The sequence below is a fragment of the Ruditapes philippinarum genome, unplaced genomic scaffold (assembly GCF_026571515.1).
Source record: "Ruditapes philippinarum isolate M1 unplaced genomic scaffold, ASM2657151v2 ctg88_1_1_1_1, whole genome shotgun sequence".
Taxonomy (NCBI): domain Eukaryota; kingdom Metazoa; phylum Mollusca; class Bivalvia; order Venerida; family Veneridae; genus Ruditapes; species Ruditapes philippinarum.
The window spans coordinates 353,615-377,465 of NW_026865440.1; the positions used below are offsets into that span (position 1 = coordinate 353,615).

A 23,851-nucleotide genomic window follows, 5' to 3' on the forward strand; every position below is an offset into this window, starting at 1 on the left:
GGAAAAATATGGATATAAATGAAAATGGCAATAAACCAAAACTTGCAAGATTTGAAATCATAGATTGTAGTGCAAATAATGATGATGAACAATGGAATTCAATGACAACAAATTTTGATAAAGAAGAATTTAAAGAGATGACGAGCAAATGTTGAAACGTTCAAGTAAACAACATACTACCATCTTCAACAAGCGTAATGCTTATGAACTCATACTTTCAATTTGTGTATGCAAAAGCATTGATTAATGTTAAAGATATAGTAGTAAAGAAGAAATGCTATGGCTGTTACATTGATCACCCCTCTCAGCTACAACATGATTGTATAATGAACGATCTAATTTATGATGATGAACATGCATATGACTTTTATTTTGAAGATATGTTGGAACAAGTGGATGAAACCAAAGTGTTGCTGGCATGGGAAGAATTAGTGCAAGGACTAAACATTTCATTAAATGTTATACAATTACACAAACAAGTTATCTCAAACAAGGACTTCCTAGCAGTGATGAAAACCAGTATATGGAAGAAAAAATGAAAAAAACAATGCAAACAATTTTACATGCTAAACATAGACTATTTTCTAAATAAAATGTTTAGAAAAACATAATTATATTATGTACCTACCATTTTCTCAATCTATATCTGTGTATTTATAAATTTATAATAATGGAAACCTGTAAAATATAAAGAGTATGTATATTATGTAGAGAAAATATTTTATTAAGGTAAATAGTCTTGAAACATTTGTTTTATCGTTATTTGAGATTTGTTTTGTCGAGTAGAGAATATTTTCAGTCTTGCTTTATCCATTTTCAAAAATAATTTTGTTTTAGATTGAGCTTTAGAATGGATAAGACACAGAAGGAAAGCATTCTCTCGGAATATTATTTCAATCCACAAAATGTTGGAAGTTATTTAGGTGCTAAAAATGTTAACTATAATGAATAGAAAGTATCCAGGGATATTAAGTTTAAATTTTATTAAAAAGTGGTTAAACAATCAAGATTCTTATGCAGTTCAAAAACAAGTTAGACATCGATATAAAACATCAAATGTACAAGTAGCGGGTTTAAACGATCAGGCTGATATTGATCTTATGTCTGTTGAAAATATTTCAAAATATAACGATGGTGTGAAATATTTACTCATTGTCATTGATATTTTTTCACGCTTTCTTCTTGTTCGCCCACTTGTAAATAAAAAGACAAAAACTGTTTTATCAGCTATAAAAGATATTTTAAAAGTTCCAAATTTTACAAAAGTGAGATCCGACAAAGGATCAGAATTCATTAATAATGACTTTAAAAAGTTCATGAAAAAAGAAAACATTTACTTATTTAACACACATAGCAACAATAAAGCGAACTATGCAGAACGAGTTATACGCACATTAAGAAGTATGATTTTTAGAATGTTGAGACATAATCGTACTTATAGATATATTGAAAATCTTCAAGGGATTGTCAGCAGCTACAATAATTCACCACACAGAAGTTTAAAAGGTTTATCTCCAAACCAAATAACAAAAGAAAATGAAGTCAATGTTTGGACTATGTTATATCTAAAACCGTATAAATTTCCAAAAACATCACCACATTATAAATTCAAAGTAGGTAGCTATGTTCGATTAAGTTATACAAAACATCCTTTTAGAAGAGCATATCAACAACAATACACAACAGAAATATTTAAAATCAAGAGTAGAATTTTTAAACAAGGTATTCCTTTATATAAAGTTGTTGATCTTAATAGTGAACCTATAACAGGTTACATGAAAGAACAAGAAATGATATCTATAGATAAAAATGAAGAAAGTCTATGGTATATTGAAAAAATTTTAAAAAGGAGAAAAGTGAAGGGAAAATTACAGTATTTTGTGAGATGGGATGGTTTTCCTAAATCATTTGAAAGTTGGATTGATGCTAATCAAGTCAAAGATAGATAATATTGGACGTTATGTATATATTAGAGATAATGAAAGTAGCCATTTATTTCCTGAAAACAAACCATATCATTTTAAAATACAGTTAAAATATCCACTAAAATTTGATGGTTTTTGGAAAGTTGCTGTATGTAAAGTTTTTGCAACAAGGAACATGAAAGCACGAATACCGATACTTTATTTCTATTTTCTAATATATGTAAAGAGAGCATAGTCAACGGTGAGGAACATATGCTTTTAAGACGATTTGAAAATAGTACAAAAAATAAATGGATGTTTATATTTAATACACCGTTTTATTTACCATTAAAGAAACCAGATGTTCAGGACTTAGAGTTAATTATAAAAACAGTGGATGGTGATTTAGCTTCATTTATTGATTCACCAGTGTACACTATTCTTCATTTTAAGCGATATTCTTTTTATCCTAATTATGAATCGATCTAATTTATATATACCAGATTCTCGAAGATTTATTAAGTATTAGAAGGATAAAACAATGTCTCAAATAGGTAAAGGTCTTAACGAACCTGAAACTAGCGCTGTTCCTATAGAATTAGTATCGCCTGCAGAACAAACTGTGAATCAAGCAAAAAGTGAGCTGAAACGAGAGGATATAAATAATTCAGAAATTTTATCTTTACTTCATAAGCTCTATAAACAGAAATCTAGAAGGAACCCTAAAAATAAACAGAAATTTGTGAAAAACGGAAAAAATAAAAAAGTGTTAAAACAGATCAAAAAAGTGTTACATCAATTAAAAAAAGTAAAAGAAAAAGAACTTAAAATTGTCAATAAAAAAAAGGATTAAAAATCACCAAGAAACGTGGAAGTGAGAAAAAGGGAGAAAACAGTGCTTTAATTAATAATTTCTTTAGTAAGTAAAGATGTCTTTCCTTATAAAAGATGGATTTTCTGAAGGTGTTCCCGAAGAATTAGCTTTGTTTGATTTACCATCAACACATGTAGCTGTAAATGATATTTATTATCAAGAAGTTCGACCACTATCTCAAGTTTCAACAGACACCCCAATTGAATTTCAAATCAGTGGACAAAACTCAATGGACTATTTTCATCTAAATGGGACACAAATATATATAAAGCTAAAGGTGACAAATCCTAATGGTAGCAACATTACCAGTAAAAAGGTGGGACCTGTAAATTTATTTTTACAAGCCTTGTTTTCAACTACAGAAGTAATTTACAAAACAAAGCTATTATAACATATAATTATAACCCATATAATGCTATGCTACAAAGTTTATTATATAATGGACGGACATAATGCTACAAGCTCTCAATTATTATCTCAATTATATGTTAAAGACAGCAATGAACATCCTAATGATTGTGATGCAGGCGGTGGAAACACTGGACTATATGCAAGAGCGAAATATATAGAAGGATATAAAATACTTGACCTACAAGGTCCAGTGTATCATAGTTTGTTTACAACTAAAAAGTACTTGTTAAATCAGGTTGATGTTAAACTTAAACTTATCCTAGTTCTGCTGCATTTTGTTTAATTTCTGGAGATGTTTTGCCTGACTATAAAATTGAAATTTTAGATATATACTTTCTAGCAAAGAAAATTAAAGTAAACCCTGCTTTAATTATTGCACATTCAGAAATATTAAAAGAAACTACAGCAAAGTATCCATTTAATCGTGTAGAGTGTAAATCTCAGAGCATAGCCACTGGAAATACAGTATATACATGGGATAATATCTTTCAAGGGCAAAAACCTAACAGAGTGGTGGTTGGATTTGTAAAATCAAAAGCTTTATCAGGAGATTATAAATCAAATCCTTTTTACTCTTTGAATTGTAACATTCAAAGCATATGTGTATATGCGGATGGTGTTCCTATTGCTGGACTTTCTAAAACTGAACTTTAGTAAAACTGAAGGACAAACATTGATGAGAGCCTACACAAACCTCTTCTTAGCAAATGGAATGTGGAATACAAATGAGGGATTAAATTTAAACAGAGAAGATTTTGCAAACACTTCCACTCTATTTGCTTTTCAATTGGAACCAAACTTTTCAGATGAAAATACATTTCTTTCATTGATGAAAACAGGACATGTGCGGATAGACGTTCAGTTCAAAACAGCTCTAACAGAAACAATTAGTTGTATAGTGTATAGTGAATCTACAGGAATTTTCCAGGTTAATAAAGAAAGAGATATTATTACAGAATGAATACATCTGAAATTCAGTGTTGTATAGATTGTAGCCCTGTTTTGCGTAAATACATACTAAGTGTGTTTGCAGCTGATGAATTACCATTAAATGTAAATTTTCCATATGGATTTATTGCAAATACAGACACACATGATAAGAAAGGGTCTCATTGGTGTGCTTTTTTCATTCCAAATTCAAACACTACGGAATATTTTGATAGTTATCGAAAACCTATAAACTATTATAATACATATTTTACTAGATATGTTTCTGATTTTTCTGTTGTCATTAAAAATTCTAAACAATTACAAAGTTTTAAAAGTAATGTTTGTGGAATGTATTGCTTATTTTTCTTATTATATAGACTAAATGGTTTTGCTTTTGTTGATGTTCTTAATATGTTTACGAAACACATAGAATGTAATGATGAATTTGTATATAATTTTGTAAGTAATATGTTTCCAGAGTGTGTAGAAAATCATTGTGTAAATAATCAAATATGTAAAGCCATAATAAAATGTGTATGAAATAATATTCTTGACTCATTTTATAGACTGCATTCAAAGTATTCATACAATGAAGGATACCATAATTAAATTTGAATGTCCAGCTACATGTATTGTAGCAGGAGCTAGCGGAAGTGGAAAAACATCATTTATATTTGAACTTCTAAAAAATGTACAATTTATGTTTAAGAAAATTCCAAAGAAAATTATTTATTGTTATTCAACATATCAATCTCTTTATGATGAAATGAAAAAGATGGTGAAAGATATTACGTTTTTCGAGGGATTACCATCAAAAGATGATATGGATGTATGGTCATTTGAGGAGGGATTTAAAATATTAGTGATAGATGATTTAGCACAAAAAGCGTCTGTAAGTGTAGATATTGTTAACTTATTTACAATATACAGCCATCATCATAATTTTTCTGTGTTTTTTCTAGTACAGAATTTATTTTCAGGAGGAAAATATTTTCGTACAATCAGCTTGAATAGTCATTATTTTATATTATTCAGTAATCAACGTGATCAACTTCAGATCCAAACATTGGCCAGACAGATGTTTCCAGGAGAAACTAAATATTTTATGGACGCCTTTAAAAAGGCTACTAGCAAAAAGTATGGTTATTTATTAATAGATATAAGCCCTCACACAGTCTCTCTTTATAAGCTTCGGACGGATATATTCCCAAATCAGACAGTGATTGTGTTTCGACCAGAAAAAGAAAAATATGAGTGAACGAATGAAAAAAGAAAGGTACTTTTTAAAATATTTGTTAAATACTGATAAAAAACAACAAAAACTTTTGATTCAACATATTTCCAAGAGTCAGATGGATGTAATCATTGAAATCATTTTCAATGTTTTAGCTGGAAATTTAACAATTTCTAACAATGATAAAAAAGCTTTACAAAGGTACAAAACGGTTATTAGAAAAATTATATCAAAAGGATTATCTCGTGTTAAAAGGAAAAAAATTAATCATAAAACATTTAAAACAGGTAATTCTTTTAATCAAACCGTGTGAGAAATGGCTCAAGAATTAGTTCTCATACCGAAATCAAAGTATGAACATTTTCTTTTAAAAACAAAAAATAATGAAAACATTTGTGAAAATAAACAATGGAATCATAATGAAGGTAAAGTGAAAATAACAAACACTGATGAAAAAAAAAGATTATCATCAAAACATATTCAAGAACAAACAGGTGGAACTAACTTCCACAGAAAACAATGAAAAGCATATTAATCCTTTAAATCATGAAATAGCAGATAAAAAACTTTTTGTAAAACGTTCATTTCGTGATTTTGAGAAGACAATACCAATTGTTCAGAAAAAAGAACAAAACGTAAATGGATATAATACAATGTTTAAGTTTAGCGCTTTTTTTAACTTTAAAAAGAAATTTAAAAGAACCAATTGAATTGTTAATAATAATTTTTGAATATTTAGCGCTTTATAATTATGATAGTTATTTCAGTCTTAAATAATTTAGTTTAAGAAAAACTAGCAATCATGGCACACCTTTTAGATACACTCATACAAAAATATCCGGATAATTGTGAAAAATTACGGAAAGAAATTAAATCTTTGAAAAGGAAATTAGAGATTGATAAGGAAAACAATACAAAAATTAAAAAACTGAACTTCAGTGTGATATGTGTTCGAAAAGTTTTGGTTTAAAAAACAATTTAACAAGACATGTTTTATCACACAATACTTTCTTAAAATGTGTGTTTTGTGATGCTAAATTCAGAAGAAACGATTATCTACAAAAGCACATCAAAACAAAGCATAAACAATATGGAAGACAGAAAGCTTTACGTGATGAGATCAAGAGATATCAACTCCAAAGTGAGACCAACAAACACAGAGTTATATGATCATGATTATGCACTTACTTCCTCTACAGTTGCAAACACCTCTCATAATGTAATGATGATAACATTTCATCCATTGATTATTCTGTTGAAAGCGGAGACCATAATCATTCACATCCTTCATCATCCATGGATGATTCTGTTGAAAGAGGAGACCACAATTATTCACATCCTTCATCATCTGAGGTTACAAACGATAATGCTTTACCATCTTCCAGAGATTCAATAGAAAACATAAACCATAATAATGTTAGAACTTGAACTGCGTTGAATCAAACAATTCGGGATTATACAATTCATCCAAATCAACATGAACAATATGATATGTTAACATTTTTTGCTAATGTTAAACCTCGAGTTCAAGATATTTTATCATCAAGATTACAAAACAGTGGAATTAAATATTATTTATCAATTCAAGTGGAATTAATTAAAGATACTCCAGACAATCAACTATCAACAACGCCTCATTTCAGGAGTAGAACTTACACTGCCTTAAACTTAACCACGTTTGATGAGGAGGATTTGAATGAAAGTTTCCAGAAAATGTTTGAGAGTTTTGAAAAATATATTCGAGAATCATCTGGATGGGTAATAAAAAAGGTAATTCATTTAATCCTTATACTTGAAATTTCACCTTTATCTGCCCATCAAGTTTTTTTTTTTGGAAAAAAAATTCCTCAAAAAAAAATGAAAAAAACGAAGGCAAGTCTTTTAAAAATCGAAAAAATAGACAAAAAAGTTTTTTTTTGGAGTTGTTCGCTTCCATAATCTAAAAATTCTCCTCTAGAATGAATTGAAAAATATGAAAAACCAAATTAAAAATGCAAGGGAATTGATTACCCCGTTTCAGTTAATCAAATCAATAAATTTGAGAACCAGAATCCATCTATATCCGTTAATGTATTTACATATGAAGACAAAGATATTTTACCTTATCGCATCACTAAACGACATGATAGAGAACATCAAATTAACTTATTACTTTTACAATTCGAAACGAAATCCCATTATGTTCTCATTAAAAACCTTAATAAATTTTTAGATAGTCAAAGAACAAGCAGGACTGGTTATTACTATTGCCCATTTTGTTTACATGGTTTTATCAAGAAAGTTCTACTTGAAGAACACATCCCCTATTGTCAAGTTCATGATAAACAAAAAATTGAACTACCCTCCAACAAAGACTGTTTTCTTGAATTTAAAGACTATGAAAAAACCTTACGTGTACCTTACGTTATTTACGCTGATTTTGAAACTTTAAACAAACCCTTAAATGGAAGTGCTAAAGGTTCTACAACACAAACACAGTTATTAGAACCATGCTCTTTTGGTTACAAAGTTATTTCCACAGACCAATGTTTTAGTAAAGAAACAGTTGTATATAGAGGTCCTGATGCTCCCAAGAAATTAATTGAATGTCTTTTAAAAGAAAAGAAAGTGAGGAAATACAACAGAATCTCAAAAATATAAAACCATTATTTCTGTCTTCTAGGGAAGCAACAGCATTTCACATAACCGATAGGTGTTGTTTATGTAAAAAATATTTTATAAGCAAAGATAAAAAAAGCCAGATACCATGATCATACTACTGGAAAATATATTAGAGCAGCTCACATTAACTGTAATTTGCAATGTAAACAAGTTAATTTCATTCCCGTAATTTTTCATAACTTAAAAAATTTTGATGCACATTTATTATGTCAAAGTTTAGGATCGTTCAAAAATCAGAAAATTCAATGCATTCCGCAAACAATGGAAAAATATATCAGTTTTAGTATAGGAAGTCTTAGATTTATTGACTCCTTTGCATTTTTACCATCTTCATTAGAGACACTTGTTAATAATTTAGCTCAAGATGGATTATCATCTTTTCAGCATTTTCAAAGTGAAATAAAAAATCACACAGAGTTGCTGCTCGGAAAGGGTGTTTATCCCTATGAATACATGGATAAATGGGAAAAATTCAATGAAACTCAACTCCCACCAAAAAATAATTTTTACTCAACCATATAAAATGAATGTATTTCACAGCAAGAGTACGATCATGCTTTACCGGTACCTGTATACAATACTTGTGGGATAAAAACGCTTGGAGAGTATCATGACCTTTATCTTAAAACAGATGTTTTATTGTTAGCTGATGTGTTTGAGAACTTTAGAAATATGTCTCAAAGATGTTATGACCTCGATCCATGTCATTTTTAGACCAGTCCTGGTCTTAGCTGGCAAGCAATGCTTAAAATGACGAATGTTACTTTAGAACTTATGACAGATATAGATCAGATTCTGTTTATTGAAAAGGGGATTAGAGGAGGAATAAGTCAAATTTCAAATAGATATAAAAAAGCAAACAATCCTTATTTTAAGGAGTATGATTCTACTAAAAAAAACTCATATTTAGCTTATTTTGATGTTAACAATTTATATGGGATTTCGTTATCAGACAAATTACCTGTAGGCTTCTTTAGGTTTCTACCTGAGGAAGAAATAAATACATTCAATGTTTGTCAAATACCAGAGAATGGATCTAAGGGATATATATTGGATGTAGACTTAGAATATCCAGAGAATTTACATGACAACTACAATGACTATCCACTAGCCCCTGAAAGAAAATTCAAACCTAATAATAAACTATCACCATATGCACAAAATGTGTGAAAAAAAAATGCACAACAAAACAGATGCATATCCATCTAGAGCAAAGGTTGAAAAATTACTCACAACTCTCGAAGACAAGGAAAACTATGTACTTCACTACAGGAATTTGCAATTGTATCTTCAACTGGGTCTAAAATTGAAAAAGATTCACAAAATACTAGAATTCCAACAAGAAGCTTTCATGCAATCCTATATGGAATTTAATACAAACATGAGACAAAAAGCCAAATCAACTTTCGAGAAAAACTTCTTCAAGTTAATGAACAATTCAGTTTTTGGTTAGTATGTAGTTTTATATAAATAAACATTTTAGATAATAAATAATTTTGTTTTAATATGTATAAATATTTCTTTAACAGTAAATAGTATATAGTTTTATATAAATAAACATTTCAGATAATAAATAATTTTGTGTTAATATGTATAAATATTTCTATAACTGTAAAACATGCTTACCTTATTTTATTTTCATCCCTTACTTATTGCTATTTTTATTTTCAGGAAAGACGATGGAAAATCTTAGGAAACATAGATCTGTTGAACTTGTTCATACAAAGGTCCGACTGAAGAAGGTATCAGCCAAATCGACATACAAAATGCATCGGATGTTTTCAGAAGATCTTGTGGGAGTTGAATTAAACAGATTGAAAGTTAAACTAAACAAGCCAATATACATTGGAATGACTGTTTTAGATTTATCAAAACGTACTATGTATGATTTCTATTACAACCATTTAAAGAAACTTTATGGAGACAAAGTGCAATTACAAATGACAGACACTGACTCTTTTTTGTTTTACTGTAAGACGAAATATTTATTCAATGATATGTATAATCACTCTCATTTATTTGACACTTCAGACTTTCCCAAGGAACACTTTTTACACAATGATATCAATAAAAAGGTCATGGGGAAAATGAAGAGTGAAACTAATGAAAAATGTATTTCAGAATACTGTGGTCTCAGATCGAAAATGTATGCCTTTAGCTGTGGTGGTAAAGAAGACAAAAGTGCTAAAGGCATATCAAAGGTGGTTGTCAAAAAAGATTTAAGCTTACGGCATTATAAAGACACATTATTCAATGATTCACAATTAGTTTCTCAAATGAATACATTTCGCAGTCATAATCATGAAATTTATCTCGAAAATATTAAGAAAAATAGACTGTCTTGCTTTGATGATAAGCGATATTTACTAAATGATGGCATTTCTTCACTAGCCTATGGACATTACAAAATAAAACAGTAATTAGATACACGTATTTATTCTTTCAGCTATTACAGTCACAGCACACAAAATTCAAATTTCATTCTTTCTTTTTTTATTGTAGAAGAGTGACCTAAAAATATATATCATTATTAATATTGATGTGTATTTATCAATGTGTTTTTTATTATATATGTATATGTATGTGAAATGTCTTTTTGTGATTTAGAAAATAAATAGTTTAAAAATATATTAATTCTTATTTTTAATTATATTAAATTAGTATCATTAATTATAAAAAAAAGTTTTATTTTTATAAGAAGACTTACTGGAATCGCGTAGAACATCTCATCTTCCCCTTCAAAATCATCATTAGATGCACCAGGTGCATAGATAGTAACCTGTAATGTTTAAGATATTTTAACATTTTACTAAAAGTATTTAAAACTGAATTTAATTCACTTATTTGTCTGGGAAAAATATTGTTTATGTTTATCTATTTACATAACATTTCAATAATATAAAGAAAACAATCAAATGGAGGAGATGTTTGATTTATCCCGGCTTGGCTGTTATTAGCTGGTATCTAACCAAAAAGGTGTGTAATCAATATTCATGATAATCATAAAACTTATAATATGGAAAAACTTTGTCTTAAAAAACGTATGATGTAATAAAAATAATAAATCGAGCTCTATAAAAAATTTATGCAAAACATTAATATTCATATAACTTCAATAAAATACATCAACTTACAAAAGGAGGTGACACTGCCGCCTCAGCAGACTGTGATATTATCTAACATTAAAGATGCAAAGGTATGATTATGGCAACAATGATACTTACAAATATAACATATCTTATACTATTAATTGTAAAAAAGAAAGTAGTATGAGGTAAATATGTAGCTTTATGTTTTCATTAAGATAGACTAAAAAGTATATCAAACTTACATTTTGAACACTATGTTTTTGTTGTTGCTGTTTAGCTGGCTGCTGTTGTTGAGGTGGTTGGTGTTGTTGTTGCTGCTGCTGTCAAAGTGGTTGTTGCTGTAGTGGTTGTCGCGATGTTGTTGGTGATGATGATGTCTAAAACATACAATCTCAATTTAAAACATAACATTATACATATAAAAATATACTATAACATTATACATACATCTTACTAAAAATGTTAGTACTTATACTGAGATACATACATCTTAAGTATATACCTTTCAATGAGTAAATGCTATTTTGTCTATGATCAATAATTTCTAACATCATCATTATAAAGTGTAAAACAAACCTGCGTGAATGTCTAATTTGAAATGTTGCATTTTTTATATTTTAAAAAATGAAAATGTCTTACTGGGGTGGCTAAGAAGTACTCGTCATTCCCATCAAACTTGTCTTGAGGATAAAGTGTAATCTGGAGGTAACAAAAATATATTCGCATTGATACATGCTGGTACAGATTTCTTCTTTTTTTATGTTAATATATCTTTAAAATGAAAGATAAACTCAAGTTATAATTAGCATATATGATACGTATGTTTAAGTATTAATTAGTATATAAATTTTGATTCATATCAGTAATGGCTTAATCAACTTACATAAGGGGGTGATACTCCAGTGACCTCAGCAGCAGCAACAATTTGTTGTTGCTGAGGTGGTGGTGTTTGTTCCGGTTGCTGTTGCTGCTGTCGAAGTGGTTGTTGCTGTAGTGGTTGTCGCGATGTTGCTAGTGATGATGATGTCTAAAACATGCAATCTCCATTCATAACATAACATTATATATATATAAATATACTATAACATTATACATACATCTTACTAAAATTGTTAGCACTTATACTTAGATACATACATCTTAAGTATATACCTTTCAATGAGTAAATGCTATTTTGTCTATGACCAATAATTTCTAACAACAAGCGAGGTGATATCTAAATGCTATAAAATAATAAAATAATAAAATCAAATTAAATAAGTGACAAACCTGCGTGTTGGTAAATTTATCATGATAATAATCCACTCTACCTAGCAACTTTTTCAGTTCATCAATTTCCTCTTTGCTGAAGGAAATAGATTTGGTTTAGTAAAGTCAAATTTACCGCTAGGGTTGTTAAAACAATCATTGACGTCGGATATGTGGATATATGTATTCCCATGAAAAGGGGTCATACATATTTCTTTATTCTTTCCAAACTTAGTCGAAGCTTTCACTAGAACACTATTGTAATTTCGTTTTTCAGTGAAACTAGCCATTTTATAAATATAACTCTAAAGTATTACTTTAAAAAATAAAATATAAAACTTTAAACTCTTAAATAGTAAAAGATAAAGTGAAAAAATAGCGTTAAAATGCATCTTATATCACCTTGCTTGTTGTTCATTGCTTTTTTTCTATTGGTCAATCTTTAAAAATATAGCATCTTGAAAATGAATTACCTTCTGATTGGTTTTCAACTTTTTTCATCATGTTGAATAGTATTTTTAAACGATTTGACAACTTTTGATTGGTTCCTTGTGTTACTTTTTTTTGTAGTACACCCTCAAACACACCCCACCCCTCCCTCACTTTGATTAATACATAGTAGATTTTATGTTTTTTATCGTTTTTCTCTTCCATCTTTAAAGATTTAAATATTATTAATATATCATTTTATAAAATGGGGACCCAAAAATTTAGTACATTGTAACCTTTAACATCTTTCCGCTACATTAATTTCTTTGAGTTACTTATTATAATAACAATTATGACCTTGAACTCTTATATAAGTTACTGCGTAAAACAAGAGACATTGAAAACATGTCTTTCTTGTTCGCTTTCTTGCTCGTTGGTACAGCAACAGGGGAAACAGTTGACGTAAAACACGTGTGTGATGAAAGTCTAGGTATTTTGACCTGTGTTAATGTTGGGGTTCACAATTTCATATATTCATCTTCAAATGAGCAGATCACAAGGGTGCAATTTAAGGGTCGGATGGGAGGTCAAGTCGATGTGCATAATTTGCCTTATGTAGACACAGTTGTAACATAAAGTAACATATGTTATGCAGACATAAAAGGACATGCTGTTGAATTATACAACACATCGGGGCGCTTTCCCTGTTCTGTAAAATATTTATAGAAAATCTATAGTAATAGACACTTTCGTCTATAGTAATATTTTATTCACTTAAACAATAGTTATCGATATATTTATTGCCAAATAGTAATAAATTAAGTGTATAATTATCTAATCACACACAATACTGTCACTTGTAAGCTTTTTAAATTTTATTTGATAAGTTCTTCTACTTATATAAGCTTAACTGTTGTCATACAAAAAATCATGTAATAGAAATGGATATGTACAATGAATATTTTAAAAATTTATATAATGCTATTTAATTTGTTAATATAACATTGCATTGAAGCAACTATTAGCATCCTTTGTTCATGTGAGTGGTAAAATTTTGTTATAAAATTGGCTTGACTAAACCATGCATATTGAAAATCCACACCTTTCTACTGTATATGAAATGTATAAATGGAACTTAACATATATTTACTTTTTTCATAAAATGTTTTCTCATTGTTCCTTGCAGGCTGTAAAAAACACACCAATGGCAGGAAAAACACCAGATATACATGTACTTTCTATACTTTTTAATATCTTAAATATTTAGTCCTTAAAGTTATAACGCATTTAGTTTTATGGGATAATAAACAGAAATAGAAATTCAACAAGTACTTCTATGAAAATCATTTTTTTTGTGTTTATACAATATAAGTTCATTTCAGCAGATGCTATTCATTTTTTATATTTGTTTATCAATTCTTTAAAGTAAATTTATAAGATAACTAACAACAGTGTAATTTATTGTTTTAATATATTAATCAGTTTAATTAATTTTATCATTTTAGTTGATGATTATACCACTGATAATGAGATGACATTAAAATTAAAGAATAAACCCCCGCACCTACAACTGTTATACCTACAACCCTTGCACCATCAACTGTTACACGTACAACCCTTCCAATAACTTCCGATTCACATGCCCCCTCATCTAAAGGTAATTTCACTCCTTCGTATATTATTCCTGAAAATAATAAAACTGACTTTAACAATGTGTTAACAACTTCTGTTTCATGTAAAATATTAATTGTTAAAAAAAATCAAGACTCGGTATCAAACATAGCTTTTGGTTTTACAGTTGGTACTCTAAGTATATTACTTTTGATTTTAATAATATTATCTACATTCATTTATATAAAATATCACAAATCCTTTAAACACATAATAATTCATGACGAAGGTGATAATAATAGTGAGATTGTGCAATTTGAAATGGGATTAGTTCAAAAATTCAATACCTAGAGCTTCCTCTACTGATACCTATCTCGAACCTAGCCATCATACTACAGAAAATAATGAAAATATTTATGAGGTAGCCATTTAATCATTTATTTTCAAATAAACAACCTAGCATGTTATGTATTTTTATTTATAGCTCGTGTCATCATCATCATCATCATCATCATCATAGTACCTGCTTGTGTTATGATTGTGATATTCATTGTGTTCATCATCATCAAGTATAGAACAAAAATCAAATGTTGTAAATCAACAACAACAAGATTACCCGAAAACATAGAATTAGACCCATTCCATATGGATTTACCTCACTCTTCATCAAACATACCACCTACATCAACTACTACATCATCAGCACCTATTTTATTGCAATAAAATTAATCATTAGATTCCATTGTTGAACTTTTTTCATTTACACAACCATCTCTGCATTCGAGACTGAAACAAAATTAAAATGTTTTTCCATCTTTTTAGCTCACCTGTCACAAAGTGACAGGGTGAGCTTTTGTGATCGCTTTTCGTCTGGCGTCCGTCCGTCCGTCCGTCGTCCGTCCGTCGTCCGTCCGTAAACTTTTGCTTTAAATGACATCTCCTCATAAACCACTGAACCAATTTCATCCAAACTTCACAGGAATGTTTCTTTGGTGGTCACCTTTAAAAATTGTTCAAAGAATTTAATTCCATGCAGAACTCTGGTTGCCATGGCAACCGAAAGAAAAATCTTTAAATATCTTCTTTTAAACAACCCTAAGAGCTAGAGCTTAGATATTTGGCATGAAACATCTTCTAATGAGTGTCTACCAAGTTTGTTCAAATAAAAGCCCTGGGGTCAAAATTGGCCCCGCCCCAGGGGGTCATTGATTTTCCCTATATGCATATAGTAAAAACTTAAAAAATCTTCTTTTAAAGAACCGTAAGAGCTAGAGCTTAGATATTTGGCATGAAACATCTTCTAGTTAATGTCTACCAAGTTTGTTCAAATAAAAGCCCTGGGGTTAAAATTGGCCCCGCCCCAGGGGGTCATTGATTTTCCCTATATGCATATAGTAAAAACTTAAAAAATCTTCTTTTAAAGAACCCAAAGAGCTAGAGCTAAGATATTTAGCATGAAACATGTTCTTATGAGTGTCTACCAAGTTTGTTAAAATAAAAGCCCTGGGGTCAAAATTGGCCCCGCCCTAGGGTGTCATTGATTTTCCCTATATGCATATAGTAAAAACTTAAAAAAATCTTCTTTTAAAGAACTCAAAGAGCTAGAGCTAAGATATTTAGCATGAAACATGTTCTAATGGGTGTCTACCAAGTATGTTCAAATAAAAGCCCTGGGGTCAAAACTGGCCCCGCCCCGGGGTCATTGATTTTCCTTATATGTGTATAGCAAAAAACTTAAAAATCTTCTTTGAAAAAACCCAAAAAATAGAGTTTAGATATTAAGCATGAAACATCTTTAAGTAAATATCTACAAAGTTTGTTCAAATAAAAGCCCTGGGGTCAAAACTGGCCCTGCCCCAGGGGTGTCATTGTTTTTAACTATATGTGTATAGTAAAAACTTAAAAAATCTTCTGTTGAAAAACCAAATGAGATAGAACTTAGATGTTTAGCATGAAACATCTTCTTATGGGTGTCTACCAAGTCTGTTCAAATAAACAAATAAAAGCCCTTGGGTAAAAATTGGCCGGGGGGTGGTGGGGTGGCTATATACAGGTGAGCGACCTCAGGGCCATCATGGCCCTCTTGTTAAGTTATCTTCATAGTCATCACCACCATCATCATCACCATCATTTTCACAACAGTGATTAGTTCATGCATTTTTATGGCAGACATTTATTGTAGTTTTTTATATTATATTCAATATGGATTTTATTATAATGAAAGAATGGAACCAGAAAGAATAGAACCGGAAAGAATAGAACCAGAGATAGAAGGAGCAAACATGGAAGAACTAGAAAGACGATATCTATGGAGCAGAATTTGGGTATTTATTCATTTGACTACTTGTAGTTTTCATTTGCTTAAGTTTAAATCATATTCCTACAAATTTGATTCATCTGTGAGTAAATCAAAGTTCTTTACTTAAATATTTATTTATTTATTCTTTCTTACTATGTTTATAGTAAATTGTAATATTCTAAAGCCAATGCCAGTTCTTCATCTTAATTCGTTAAATTTAATATTAGATACCAATAATTAAATGTGCTATTTCTACTTATTTAAAAGAAAGTGTGTTTTCTCGAACTTGTTTCTTACAAATGTATTTGTGCAACTCTTATTCCCATTCGATTCACACTGAAAATAAATTTGTATTTAGAGGCTATAAGAATTGTTGTTATAGAGACTTATCCATATTCTAACTTTATGAAATTATTAACATTAAACAACCTTAAGCGAAATAAAACTGACTCATTTCAATAAAAACTAGAAAGCACGTGATAAATATTTGCTTTTTGTGTCCTAGATTGGTACCAGACCTAAAATTCTAGCGCAAAATCTTAGTGACGGGAGATAACTCATGTATCGCTTCGGTATTTTCCGTGAGCACAAGGTGTGAGGAAACAATGCTACGCGGCGATTTAATCCAAGTTTATAGGTAACACACCACAGTAATGTAAGCCAAAGCTTTGAATGGCCAGGGAGAGAGGATTTCTTGGATATTGTGAATATTCTGGATTTTACCTTTTACCCAATGAGCATATTGTGAATCAAAGTGCTGCAGCACTGAATGCGACGGACATGCAACTGGATAGACATTAAGGCTTTTTTAGAAAAAAAAACAACAAAAACAAAACACAAAATAAATAACAGAGAAAATTTGTTCCATACAAGTTCGAGATTTGTAGAGCAATATATTTTGTGTCAAAAACTGATATAATTCAGATTTTCTACTTTCAAGCATTTATAAATACAGAATGAAATTTATGCCTAAAAACTCTGGTCAAACTTGTAAATCAGTGTCCTTATCGATTTATTCCAAGAAATGATATGTAAATAGAAGAAAAATCTGTCAACGAAATATTTCTAAAATAAAACCATGCAAATAAACTTCAAGCATAATACATTATACATGTGAGAATGCTATTTAGAACTGCTTCGTGTTATCATAGTTGGCATATAGACAATAAAATATAAGTCATTTGTATTTTCATTTCTCTTGGATATGTCTCATTAAAAATTTTTTGGTTAAAATCATCAGCAATTAATAGTGTATTTTTTATATTTTTTTTATTTACAAGAGGCCAGAGCACATCGTTTTTATTTTAATTTAAATGTCACTTAAGCACTACAGTGTTTAGTTGTCCTTTTCAAATTCACGCTAAATTCCATTTTCAGCTTGTTTGCTTCTTACAATCGTATAGAATTTCTTAAAGTATTGCATGTAATCCGCTGGTTTATTACATCCCTAATCGCCTGTCCAAAAATCAGCACAGGTGAAGAAGAATCTATTTTTAGAATAGCGAAGGTTAACTCATGTCGTGACCTAGAAAAATATGTAAAAAAACCACAAGACTCGGAAGTAGAACTGATATTATAACTTCCTTCAAGAAAGACTACATGGTGGTAAAGTGTTGAAAAACTCTCTTGTTACATGCATTTTCAAAAATAGATATTTATACTAACCATTGTACTGTATCTAATTTATTAATAAATGCTGAATATTCAGCTAAACCCGCGGTATGAGTCACGTAAATAGTTCTTCTTTTATTAATGCGCGAGTAATTCTAGAGTCACGAAAAACTTTTGATTTGTTAATAATAATGTTTTGTATAATGTAGAAATATTTATTTCCTACTAATAATTTCTTGGAACTCAGAGCTTACACCTTAATTATAGTATAATTTGCTGTCCTACTTTTTCGACAGCGGTAAATCGTTTCGGCAGTAATTTGCATATTGCGCAATAATACTACGGGACTACAACGTTTTTATCAATCATATACGTTCACATTTTAACTTGGATAACTTAATTTGAAATTGAAAAGGCTAAATATGGAAGATATTAAGATATCCCGACAAAGTATGGGAGTTTTAAACGATCAAATTCATGTACTATTTCTTGGACTGTTAATCGGTTGAGGACACCTTGCGCGATTGTAGCCGACGAAATCCCATGTGTAGATGACTTAGCTCTGAACGCGCCTGAGGGCGCGTCCGTCGCAAAAATGGCCGTTTTCAATGAAAAACCTCCTGTTACAAGTTCAAACTGCTATGAAACTATGAAAAATGCTTCAATACTGATGAAACTTGGCACAAATGTTGACTGGACCATAGGCTCTGTAACAGCAGGCTCAATCGTTAATTTTCTGTTACCATGGCAACGGGGAGACGTCTTACAATTGCGCAAAATCACTATTTTGCATTGTTTTTTTCCATCAAAACTGATTTCAAAGTGCTGCAACGTCTCAATGAATTAAGATAGAGTAAAACGCTTTTCAGCGTCTGTTACTAGTTACCCTGAGATCGACCTGAGGCCATTTTTCGACTGTCACATGTCCAAAAATTTCTTGGCGATGAGGGTGACTACCGCCACCTTCAAACACCCCAAACATAAGGGGGCACATCACCCTTCTGGCAACCCCCTGATGTACTATTTTGATGGGGACCGCGCCGAAAAGTGGTCACTTTTTAAAAAAACATTTCCCAAATGAGAAACCGTGTTGGGGGCCTAAATAGGACATTTTTTCACTGTTTTAGGCCTCAAAAAGGGGGAGGGGTTGGCAAAAAGCCGTCAAAACACGTCTATATAAGGAAAAGGGTTAAATGACTGGTTGTCTTTAAAGTGCATTTGCAGCATGAAATTTGTTCTTGTGACATCTAATATGATCACTGGCAAATTCGAAAACAAGGCCGGAAATCACATGCTGTTGATAATAGATGTCAAGGCCGCCATTTTTGTAAACATTGCTTTTAAACAGCATGCACGGTTACCAACTTTTAGCAGTAGCAAAAAATCTACAAGGTTTAGCACCAGTTTCTTTGTGATATTTTGCATGTATAGGGAGTTGCTAAAGCAGAGACGGTGTTCCTTTAGCCTGTATATTTGCAGGTATTTTTTGCCAGAGGGACGAAATGTGTTGTTTTGGGTCTCGGGCCACTGTAGGTTTTGGGCTTCAACGGAATGAATTGCAACTTTTTTGACTGCCTGCCTATTGCAGATGGGATGATTTCTTTGTAGATTTGCAATCTTATGTCATATATGTTGTAATGATATCTGTTTAACTCTGATACATTAACCTTGACCTTTATATGTTAGCACAGTATTATTCCATGAATGCCTGAATGGGCAGCTCATATATATAACAGGCGATTCCCGCCATTTACCAGTTCTTAGATTAAACTAGATTAATTCACATCTGTGTTCTTCTTATTAATTTACTTCAGAACTCCGTATAATTACAAGCTGTATGTATACGTACACAAAACAGAAAATATTACATATGTTCTCAACAAAATGTGTTTTCTTTTTCCAGGTTGTATAGTTTGGTATCAGAATTATTAGACGTATTGCTTGTAGGACATTGACGGCAGGAACTTAACAGTGAAGTGCTACCCTGGATTTCGTGGATTTTTTGAAGAGAATATTTCAACGGTTACACCGTCAGAAATTACGGACTTGTACGGAAATATTGGTTCCCGGCCAGATGTATAAATGTAATTTCGTATTCGTGTTATTGCAGTTCGTATTCGTCTAGGTGCATTCGTGTAGATTTTATTTCAGTGTTATGTAACCCACTTTGTATTCTTAAAAGAAAGGACGTTCAAGATCATAAGTTAAAACTAAATTATTCAAATTGAAAAGGAAAAAGTATGCATCATAAGATCTTATCACGTAGTTTAAACAGGAAGTAGAAACAATTGATCCTTACATTCTGCAGTATCAAAATACAAATGTTTAACTGTCAATTAAAAAGTAGCAATTAAACTTTTTTAAATCAATTTAAATTTATATGATTATAGATAAGAATTTAATGAATACGAATATAAATAAGATAAAAAAGAAATTTAAAGATAAACAGCGAATAAATACCCAAATTCTGCTCCATAGATATCCATTGAGGGAAAGAAGAGAGCCAGATAGACTAAAATATAATAATTAGTTTTTTTTTTGTCATGTTTCATTGTGTTTGTTATCATGTCTATTATTTATGTTTATTTTCATTAGGAAAAATCAGGGAGATCATTTAAAGTAAATCAAGGAGATTATATGTAGTGTTTTATTTTGTCTTATTCTCACTTTAAAAAATCAGGAAGATTATTGTTATTGTTGATGTTAATATATAAAATCATTTGTTCAATTATTTGTACATTAAATTTTTTATTGATTTATAGTCAAATTAAAGTTATAGCATATATATTAAAAGGTAATAAAAGATTAAGAACACTTTTTAATATTAAAATATATAATACAATGGAAACTTTTTCAAATATTTTTATAATAGAAACTTGGTTTTAATTTTTTTCATTTAGATTGCAGTCACTTACTTTCTCCCATTTTATAAGTAATACTTGTTTAACATTTTAATGATATACCTCATCTTGTTTTATTGCATTTTTTCTTGAAGATTTTTTCAATGAAACCTTTAAAAAATCCCACATATAAGATGTCTTTTTAATGTTTAATAGTTTGTTTTTTGTTGTTAATGATATATAAATCATTTGCTCAATTATATGTACATTTAAATTTTTATTGATTTATGGTTTAATAAAAGTTATGATTGTTTCTCAAGTTGTTATTTTTATTTATAAAATGTACATATTTTGATCTTCAGTTTATAGACAATATAATGACATTCTTGTAAGCAATGAAAGTGTGTATAATACAGAACCTAAACATGTTATTGATTCTTCTGTTCTAAAATTTATGAAGACATCAATAATCCCTTTAAGAGACAACTTTCTTATTTTTTGTGAAATCTTGAAATTCTTTTTATGGTTAAATGAATACAATCAAAGTTGTTAAAGGTTTTATTGTTTATAGTAAAAACAAGTACAACTTACCAAAGAAATAAATGACTCCTTATCTCCATATCATGTTAATAACTTGTAAAGGATAAGATTTTACTTTCATGAAAATGAGCAAAAAGCGTTTAACAAAGTAAAAATTTCTTTTTTTTTTCTTTTTTTTGAATTTCATTTTTATCTCTATGTATTTGAACCGACTTAACAGAAAATATGAGCGGATATGATTAAGCTTGTTTTAGTTTTGGTATTCTTTGTTACACCAACTGAATAAGACTGGATAGCGAGTTTCTACAGTCCAACAATCTTGATAAAAATCTCCAATTATAAAGATGTTTGCTTTTAACTCAAAGATGGACAAAATGATAAAACAATGACCATATGATTAGTTTGTAAAGGTGTATAATTTACTTGTAAAGGCGTATACTTAACTTGTAGCGACGCTTTATACAGTAGACCGAGATATTTTTTACCTGCGAGCAAAGAAAGGACAAACAACTTATAATGTTATACACAAAAATAGTCAGTGAACTCTTTATGGAGTACAAATAGTTTAAAATATGAGTCATGTATTTAAATTTGAACTTAATTATAAAGTATTGAAAGTACTATTGGAAGGTGATTTCATATACATGTTTATTTAAATTTCAATTAAGATTTTATCATTATGGCTATTAAATTTTTCTTTCATAAATATTTATTTCAAAAAGTGTCTAATAGTGATAATATGACATTATCATTCACATCAACTAAAGTAAGATAAAAAATTTTATTCCCTAGAAGATATATTAATAATGATCTTGTAAAGTTAAGTTTAAGAAAACCTATTATAAGATAAAACTTTTACACATTTATTATAGCTGCTAGTAAAGTATTGTATAAGTCAAATATATGGATCAATAACCACCGCTATTGCGAAATTATCCTGTTCGCTTAGTATTCATTGTACATATCGCGACATTTCATTTTTGATAATTAAACACCTTCATACCAATCGGAATGTTCGGCTATTACTGCCGACGAAAATGCCCTAGAAGTTGCAATTGCCCTTTCACAATTTTAAAAAGGGGCCCCTTTCGGGGGGCGCCCAAGGGTTTAAAAGGGGGGCCCATTCAAAAAACGCTTTATACTTAAGAGCAGGGGAAGTGGGCCGGGAAGGGGGGAAGGTATTTGGGGGGGGATTTAAAAAAATTTAGGAGGAAAGATAAGACACTCACAGTGGACGAGAAAACCAGAAGGGACAAAAAAGTGCCAACACAAGTGTATGTAACATTAAACAAAATATACATCTGAGAAACACAAAGGGGCGCTGCCTTGGAACAGCTAGAAGTATAAGCATTGCTGTGGAGTTTTAATTGGTTAATGGTGCACCAAACACCACTGTTAGCCCTTAATTTTTGCTTTTAAACAAGGCAATGTTAATATAATGAATTCCCGTCAAGCAAAATTCAAACAATTGTTATGGTTACACCACGTGAAATAAGTAAAATATGATAAACAAGATCAACAAGGAAAGGCGGCGTTCAATGAACGCAACCCCCATATGAGTAAAACATAAGTAAAACACAGAAATGATTAATGTTTTTAATGATTATTTGATGTAATTCTCCGGGGTAGGCTACAATTTCATTATAATTGATTATGCCATTGTAAAGCTGCGTGCCTCCAGATGAGAAAAGAAATATTTCAAGAAAAATGAAACTTGAGAAAATCAATGGTAGGATACTACGTCATCGCGCACCTGCTGAATGCTCCCACTTGAACAATTTTTTCGTCGACTCGAAGGTAAAATACAATTTTTTTATAAGAAAACGTAAGAGTATAAAAAATCATGTAGCACACCAAAGAATGACTTTAGTACTTGAGGTAATTGTAAAAAGAGTTTATAGATTCATTGCCTGGTTTAGGCCTGAAAACGGGATAAGTGTTTTTTCTCTGAATGCTCCTACTCGGACTTTTCCCGAAACATATATGAAATAAGGTTGAAAACCTTCTTGAATGTTTTTTAACGTACCGGAATATAAACCGAGTCATGTTTACCCATTATCCTAGATTAGTTTCAAATATTTATATTCAGAAATCATTTTTTCTTAATTATTTTTACAAAAATGGAAAATGCTCCCACTCGGACTCAACTTCAGAGATGCTCCCACTCGGA

General features: G+C 30.2%; 3 long non-coding RNA genes across 4 annotated transcripts; 1 reads left to right on the forward strand and 2 right to left on the reverse strand.

Moving 5' to 3' along the window:
- Positions 1-10,152: 10,152 nt before the first annotated feature.
- LOC132729019 (uncharacterized) lies at positions 10,153-13,201 on the reverse strand. The gene is made up of 3 exons (XR_009625556.1): positions 12,825-13,201; positions 10,722-10,793; positions 10,153-10,525 (listed from the first exon to the last, which is right to left on the reverse strand). It is a non-coding gene; the product is annotated as an uncharacterized LOC132729019 (long non-coding RNA).
- LOC132729021 (uncharacterized) lies at positions 11,170-12,126 on the reverse strand. The gene is made up of 3 exons (XR_009625559.1): positions 11,987-12,126; positions 11,743-11,802; positions 11,170-11,480 (listed from the first exon to the last, which is right to left on the reverse strand). It is a non-coding gene; the product is annotated as an uncharacterized LOC132729021 (long non-coding RNA).
- LOC132729020 (uncharacterized) lies at positions 13,166-22,546 on the forward strand. 2 transcript variants are annotated; one of them, XR_009625558.1, is made up of 4 exons: positions 13,166-13,270; positions 14,286-14,437; positions 16,616-16,715; positions 20,205-22,546. It is a non-coding gene; the product is annotated as an uncharacterized LOC132729020 (long non-coding RNA). The 2 variants fall into 2 exon arrangements; XR_009625557.1 differs by lacking the exon at positions 20,205-22,546 and having other exon boundaries at positions 16,616-17,799.
- Positions 22,547-23,851: the final 1,305 nt, after the last annotated feature.